The 7,792-nt window shown below is 45.3% G+C and overlaps 1 protein-coding gene across 4 annotated transcripts in view; it reads right to left on the bottom strand.

Moving 5' to 3' along the window:
• The window catches only part of CTNNBIP1 (catenin beta interacting protein 1), a 59,838-nt gene extending 54,642 nt beyond the window's left edge, over positions 1 to 5,196 (bottom strand). Inside the window, exon 1 of one of the 4 annotated variants that reach the window (XM_074976035.1) lies at positions 4,975 to 5,196. The gene's annotated coding sequence lies outside the window, so the exon portion shown is untranslated. Of the gene's footprint in view, positions 1 to 4,002; positions 4,085 to 4,974 lie in introns of those variants that run through there. The other 3 variants (XM_074976032.1, XM_074976034.1, XM_074976033.1) reach the window with 3 other exon arrangements.
• Between the last annotated feature and the right edge of the window lie 2,596 nt (positions 5,197 to 7,792).

The raw sequence follows: 7,792 nt of genomic DNA on the forward strand, positions 1-7,792 counted from the left end.
AAACAGGAGGAACCATTTCTTTTAGGGTGTACAGTAGAAATTACTAAATGTTAAATACTGCTTGCATCACTTGCAATCCTCTATTTATCATGAGTTTCAGTCTCTATGGTGTACAGTTGGCCTAGTCACCCACAGCCAGCACTCCAGAGGAGCATGCCACAGTGGACAGTACTTAAAAACTAAAAACCATGACTGATTAGTAATATTTAAAATATTAAAACATTTGCAGATACAGAAGAATCTCAAATACTGACCACTTTTACTGTTTGAATCACCATTTCTAATCAATATCCTGGTCATCATCTTATTTTAATGACTTCCCATTACACAATATTCTGCATAACCAGAAGGATTCTACTGTGTTTAAAACATTTTTCAAAATAGTTACTCTAAGGACCAGTCACTATTTCAACATCTCAATTCAATGATTGGTATTGGTGTGTCAATCACAGCTGCTATTTTATTGATAAATCTCAGCAGGAAATCCAACCTGCCAACAGTTTGCAAGAGAGGAAATGCAAATCATAAGCTGAATGAATGGAAATTTTTGAGGACATAAAATTATTTTAAGGAAAGCTGTACTTTTTTTTTTTTTTAAGTAAATTCAATTATGGTATTTGAAAGTCTCTTGCTTCTCATGCACTCAATGCTGAGCTGTATTTCTAGCAATGCAAACTAGGTCAGTCTATGAAGATGACTGCTTTCAATTTAAACATTGGATATATAAAGTAAAACATTTTTAAAAACTGATTTACATTTTACAGAAAGGTTCTAATTCCAGATGATAATCAAGCTTCAGAGAAGTTACCAATGTAACAGCTATCAGAGAGGTAGCCATGTTAGTCTGTAGCATCGATAACAACAAGAAGTCTTGTGGCAAGAAGTCTTGTACTTCTTGTTGTTCTCAATGTAACAGCATTTCATAGCAAACAGCTATGACCAAGTCATTTTATACAAGTTGGTTCCTACACACCTACCATTCTTTAATATGTTATATGAATGCAAACCCTTGATGGACATTTGCCCAAATTATATGATAGACATCTATGATACCATTTGAACTTACATTTAACACTAGAATCTCTTTAAATTTGAGAGACGTGTGCGCGCGAGAGAAAAAAAGCACACAAATAACAGCTGTATAGATATAATAGTGGGTTTCATTCAGAACTTGCTTTTCACATTCCCCTAATAATGCTACCTAATACAGTAAATTCTGCCATATCTGGCAGCCTCAGGACCAGGAGGTTGCCAGATATTCAAATATCATGCATAACCGACAGGACCCCTTAGTGGGTTCCTCTTTCACCATTACCAACTGCTCTGGGACCAGGCCTGGGTGGTGCACGGTTCCCAGAGTTTCGTGGCTTCCAGAGGCTTGCCCAGTTTCTTCTCCCTTTCCCAGTTCATGGTGGTTACTGATGGGCACAGGCAGGGCTGCAGCAAACCCAGCTGCCGCTCATCACAGGCACACAGTGATCCAGGCTGGCTCCCCACTGCATCCCTTATATTTACATGGGGAATGCAGCAGCCTCTCTCAGCAAGCCCAAGGCCTCCACCACTTGGCAAGAGCAGTGCCTCCTGTCCCACCCAGTGCAGTGCCCCCTGTGGGGCCCTGTGAGAACCACAATCTTCACACCAGAGTTTCTGGCTGTGGCAGGACTTCACCTTAGACCCCCTTAGTCCAGCAAAGAAAGGTTGGGGGCCTCTGCACCCCCTCAACCTAGCACAGCTCAGCCCTCCCAGGACCCTGCCTTACAAGCCTCCCGCCATGGGGTGGGGTCTGCACTATAGCAGCATTCCCCTCCCCAGAACCCTCAGTAGCCCAACTCCTGGAGCACTGCCTCGACCAGCACAGCCCACTTGATGACAGTGCTGGTTATATAAGTTATCTGAATACCAGTTAAAAGAGTTTACTGTAATATCACTTCATAACTTTAAAGTACTGCACAGTCAATTAATTCTTGAAATGAACATTCAACATGGACAAAAACTCCAGACGCAAATAAAAAACACTCCTCTCCTTCTGGATAAGGTCCTAAAGCACGTGCATCACCATCATGCAGAACTGCCCCATTCTTCCTCTTTAGGGAAGGGATTGCATTTTTTTAATTCTGCATTTGTACAGCTTTTAGCACAATGTATTCCTGATCCATGGCAAGGGATCCCAGGTGCTACTGAAACAATTATATGTCCAAAAAGATGATACACATGATTCATGTAAATGTTGCGTTGGCCACGTCAAAAAGACTAAATGGGTTTCCTCTGGAAATGGTACTACGTTTTTATGTAGGTTGTTTATTCCACAATAGTTTGTGTGAGGAGTCACTTTAAATAGTCAGCTTACATATATTTAATTAATGCACTCAAGTCTGTCTCTCTGCCATTTTTTTTTTTTTTAATTCTAGAAGCCTCTGCTTAGATTTATCCTATTAATGTGTATTTACATCAAGTGCAAGATTAGACAAATCCAGACACCAACACTACAATTATACTAGACTTGGAATTAACCTACTAATTTTTTAAAAATGCTGCATATAAAAATCAAAGAGCAAAACATTTTTTCCAGCTAATGAACTTATGAAGCCACTCCAATGTTTCAACAGCACATCCGCTACTATGCTTCATCTATGCCAATTTCACAGAGGCAAAAAGTAGCATGAGAACAGAGTGCTGGCTTCATGGATGATAACAGAATAAGTCTGTTTATGTAAAGGTATAATACTAAAAAGTTACACACACACACACACACACACACATACACACCCTTCATTATTTCTATTTTCTAAGTAGGTGGATGTACACTAAATTACAATGACACATGCAATCCTTGACATTCTGCAGGCATCAACGTACATTTCATGTCAGACATGCTATGAAATACCAAGACTAGAGAAAATAATGTGCAGCACAGTAGATTATTAGGTTACTAAAAACACAATTTTACTTTATCCACACTAAACTGTGCTCCCCTCAATATTTCTCAGAAAAGATTTCTGTCTACCTTTCTACAGCCCATAATCTTGCGGATTCTTGAACATATGATGTAGCCAGATCAGCTCAAAGGGACAAATAAATCACCTCAGTTTTGTACTCGTCTCATTTGTAAGAAAGGGAGGCTTTACCTTGCCTTATATGAGAGTTAGATAGCTTAATTAGTTGTCAAGACCTCTGAAATCCTCAAAAAGACCCTCCACAAAAGAGGAAACTTTTCTATTCTTTTCTCCCGCAACAGGGGACCTACACAGTCCATAAAATGACGTGGGTTTCACCTTTCCTCAGAGTGCACCAGAACAGTGTTCATTAAGTACAGCTAGAAGATATTCAGAGCCCAAACTAATTTCTTAATCATTTCCCAGAGCTGAAACAGTATTTCAGCTACAAGCATACCTTTCTCCCTGGTCTTTGACAATAATTTGCTGAACAGAGTACATTAATTGCCCCCATCACATCAGCCATCAGCAAGCAAAGTGAAGTTAAAAATATGTGGTGAATACATATATCAGTCCACCGTTGGCCTCAGTATTCAGCTGGGTAACAGGAACCTGGGGGGATGAAGTCGCCACTGAAGCCTACTAATGTGGGAGCCCAAATATTTACACATGGTACAGAAACAAGCCCCTAGAAGCCAAGAACCCTACTGCAACTGCATCACTGGCTCTGGCCTAACACTGACATGACATTATGCCTCCCCTGTGACATGATACATTCACAGAAACGATGGAGAACACATTTCCCTAGCTTCTGCATAACCTTGAAGGTACCTGCAATTATATTCCATTTCAATCCCTATTAAATACTTCCTGGATACTCACACTGAGTCCCTAAATTTCTTCCATCTGTATGCCATTCAGTCTGAATTGCCTGTATTTGTTTTACTAGTGAGACAGCTATGAAGCTGGGCATAACTTTTTATGAAAGCATACCATACACATGAACAGACTGCCTGACATACATTTATTTAAACTTAAGCGTTGTGTTTATTAAAATTTTATTCCCTACCTGTCATTTTGAAGATATTACAGCAGGGTTAATCAGCTTTATGTAGGAATTACTTCACCTGCTACCCAAATGCAGTCATGTCTGGAGTGGACTATAACAGCTGTTTAATGGTGCCCAGAAACAAAACACAGCATTGCAGACAGGAGGAAAGCAAAATACCATATCTATTTTAAAAGACTGTGGTGACTGAGTCACCATTACTAGCTGAGGTTAAAAGCCATGAATGCCTAAAACCACTTGGACTCAAGGCAGACAGAAGTCACATGCCTACTACCCAACCTTCCACCGCTGGACTTGTTCCACCTTCCTGAGCCCGCAGAAGCAGAGAGGGGGGAGAGTAAAAGGCTGCAGAGCCTGTGGAAGAAAATCGCTCCAGGAGCCGAGCGAAAAAAGCCAAGTGTCATCTCCCGCATTCGGCGGGGGAGTGTGACAACCTGGCCAGGCGGGTCTAGCTCGGGCGGAACCCGAGAGGAGTCCGTCTGAAATCAACATCCCTCAGCGAGGGCGGGGCAGGGCACGGTAGGGAGGGGAAGGGACCGGTGAGGACGGAAGGGGGCAGGGACTCGGGGTCACTCTGCTGAGGAGCCTCCTGCCCGGGGCCGAGCGTGGGGCGATTCGGGGCGCCAGGGAGGGCCCGGTGCCCAACGGGGGGCCCCCGAGAAAGGGCGAGGGGCCGGGGAGCCCTAGAGGGCGGGGGGGCAGCGGAGGGGCGCGCGGGGCCAGGTGGGGGCCTGCGGCAGCGCTGGGGTGGCTGGAAGGCGCCGAGCGGGGAGCACGGCAGGCTGGAGCGGAGGAGCCCGCTGAGGGCAGGCCAGGCGCAGCGGGAGCCGGGGGCGGGGGGGACGGGGCTGGCGGAGCAGCCCGGGACAGGGGAAGCGGGGGGGGGCCGGCCCGGCCCGGCCCAGCTCCCTTTGTTACAGCAGCCCGAGCCCAGGGAGCCGGGAACAAAGGGCGGGCGGGTGCGGGGCTCACCTGGGTGCGGGGCCAGAGCGGCCCCGGGCGGGCTGACGGGCGGCGGTCTCCCTCCGGCACGGGCGGCGGCGACAGCACGAGCGGGGCCGGGGCCGGAGCCGGAGCCGCGGGAGAGAGAGAAGCGAGCGCGAGCGGCCGCCTCCTCCGTCGTGACTCACCGCGGCGACCCAGGGAGGGAGGCGCCTGGGCGGCTCCGGGGGAGGGATCCGCCGCGTCCCAGCGCCCAGGGCAGCGGCGGCGCCTCAGGCAGGAGCCGAGGGGGGGCGGGGAAAAGGCGGGTTCAGAACCTGAGGGCGGGGCCAGCGCGGCCCAGGAGGAGGAACTAGAGCCGCAGGGAAGGGAGGGGCTAGAGAGAGGAAAGAGGTGTGGCCACGCGCGGGGGCGGAGCTAGAGTTAAGGGGCGGGACTGATTTTGAGCCCAGCGCGTGAAGTAGGGAATAAGCGTCGGATCAACACAAAGCAGGGGGAAGGAACGTGGGGTGGGGCATAATAGTAAAGAAATAGAGGCCATAATGGTCAGGTAACTAGAGGGAGGTGTTAAAATGTAGGGGGATGGCACGGTGGGAGGCTTAGAATTAGAAAACAACCTGCTGTCAGTGACTCAGGATAAGGAACCAATGAGGAGGAGGTGCAGTCAACAAGTCTAGGGAAGAGTCTGCCTGAGAAAAGGGGAGAGAGCAGCAGAAACAGTGAATGTTGTGAGGACCAGGACTTTAACAGGGTTCAGCAAAGAGCTAGATCAGTGGTTCCTGGCCTTTTCACTAGTGTGGATCCCCAATTGCCCCCCAAAACCATTCATGGGCCCCCAGTCACCCTCAAAACCATTCACAGAACCCTAATCACCCCCTCAAACAAGTCACAGACAACCCCTACCCTCAAAACCACTTCTAGTTCTGCTGTACACTTCATTAAATGAAAAAGGAAACATCATCATAGATTTTTGGACAGCAATTAGTAACATTATTGGAAGATATTTAATTTAAACATAATAAGTGATTGTAACTTTGCAGTTTATTTAAAGCATATTTTCTATGCTTTTTTTTTTCATGGACCTCCTGCAATACACTTGTGGAACCCCAGGGGTCCACAGACCCCAGGTTAGGAACCACTGAGTAAGGTACATTCATGGAGAATAGTAACAGAGAGTAAGGTCTATCCATGGCTAGTAGCAGGTGTGACTAGGAATGGTGCCTTAAGCCTCTGTCAGAGGCTGTGAATGGGTGACAGGAGGGATCACTTGATGATTACCTGTCGTCTGCATTCCTCTGAGACACTTGGCAGTGGCCACTATCAGAAGACAGGATACTGGGCTAGATGGACTTTTGTTCTGATCCAGTATAGCTGTTCTGATGTTCTTTTGTAGTGGGAAGGCAGAAAAGAACTGACGTTTAAGTACAGAAGGAAAAATATGAACGGACTAAACAAGCTTCTTGCTGTTAGCAGAGGTGACTCTTACTCCTGATGTGAGGTTAGATGCCCACCTTGTTAGGAGAGATATTTTGACTTATACATCAAAATTATACATTAATGCCTGGTAATGTGAGCTTACCCTCCTCATCTGGATTTGGCAATTCTATTACAGTATCTTCAGCCCAGAATTAAAACACATCCCACTAAAACTAAAATATAGACACCAGAAACAACTGTGTTCTAATCATGCCAAGGTGCTGATATATTAAGAATGCCCAAATTATGCGACATTTAGATCCTAAGTCTTTTTTTTTTTGGCATATTATGAGAAATTGCTTTTCAGTGCACAGACAGCACAAACTTTATCTCCTATCATTTTTGGAGGAAGTCACATATGGCAATTTGAACCATTCTGAAGTCAAATCTTGGGCAAATTATGTTTAATTATGTTTCCAAATAAATATGGTTTAATGTTTAAAGTATTGTTTAGTGTTTAAACTATTAACTAACTTCAATAGGAGTTCATGTCCAACTGTTCATACATCCAGAATAATTGAAACCTGTAATGTCAATCACTGGGATGCATGCTTGCTTACTTGGACTGAGTTGTCGATTGATGGATCTCATCTTCAGTGACAATACTGGTGAATGACTAAACCAATTCTTGATTGACAGAGCTGATTACAGATGTCACATAAAAATGCCAACTGCAGGCACTGTATGTTCTTTTCTGATCCTATGCTTTTCCTGTAGTGCCTGGATACTTTGACTCTCAAAGCCTTTGAGTGCCTATACAGTGGTTTGCCACCAGCACAATCTGTCCTGAATGAGATTTTCCAGATCTTTGGGAGATATGACACATGACTTCACATTGGCTTTTTAAGATGTCTTTATAGTTCTTATACTGACCACTAGGGCACTTTCCATGAGCAAGCTGGCCATAGAAGACCATCTTTGATATCTGTGCATCATTCATACTCATAACATGACAAATCCAGCTAAACTGTTTGTTCATAAGCATTGCTTCCATGCCCATGACTCCACACAGCTTAAGAACTTCTGTGTTAGGAATTTTGTCCCACCAATTCATGTGGGCAATCTCACTCAGACAGCACATATAGAACTGATAAAGTTTCAAAACATGGTAGTGATATACTGTCCACGACTCCGTGTCACACAGCAGGGTATTTAGGACTACTCTCTGGTAATCTGCTACCTTGGTATGGAGTTTAACACCATGGTCATTCCTTAGGCATTTGGTCAATTTTCCAAAGGCAGCGCTGGCTTTGGTGAATCCAGCAGATATGTCATGATCCACATTTATGCTGGAGGACAGTACACTTCCAGAGTAGAAGAACTTGTCAACAGCCTTATGGACTGTACCAGCAACAGTGATCACTGGAGTGCT

This window comes from Carettochelys insculpta, chromosome 23 (genome assembly GCF_033958435.1).
Source record: "Carettochelys insculpta isolate YL-2023 chromosome 23, ASM3395843v1, whole genome shotgun sequence".
NCBI classification, from domain to species: Eukaryota; Metazoa; Chordata; order Testudines; family Carettochelyidae; genus Carettochelys; species Carettochelys insculpta.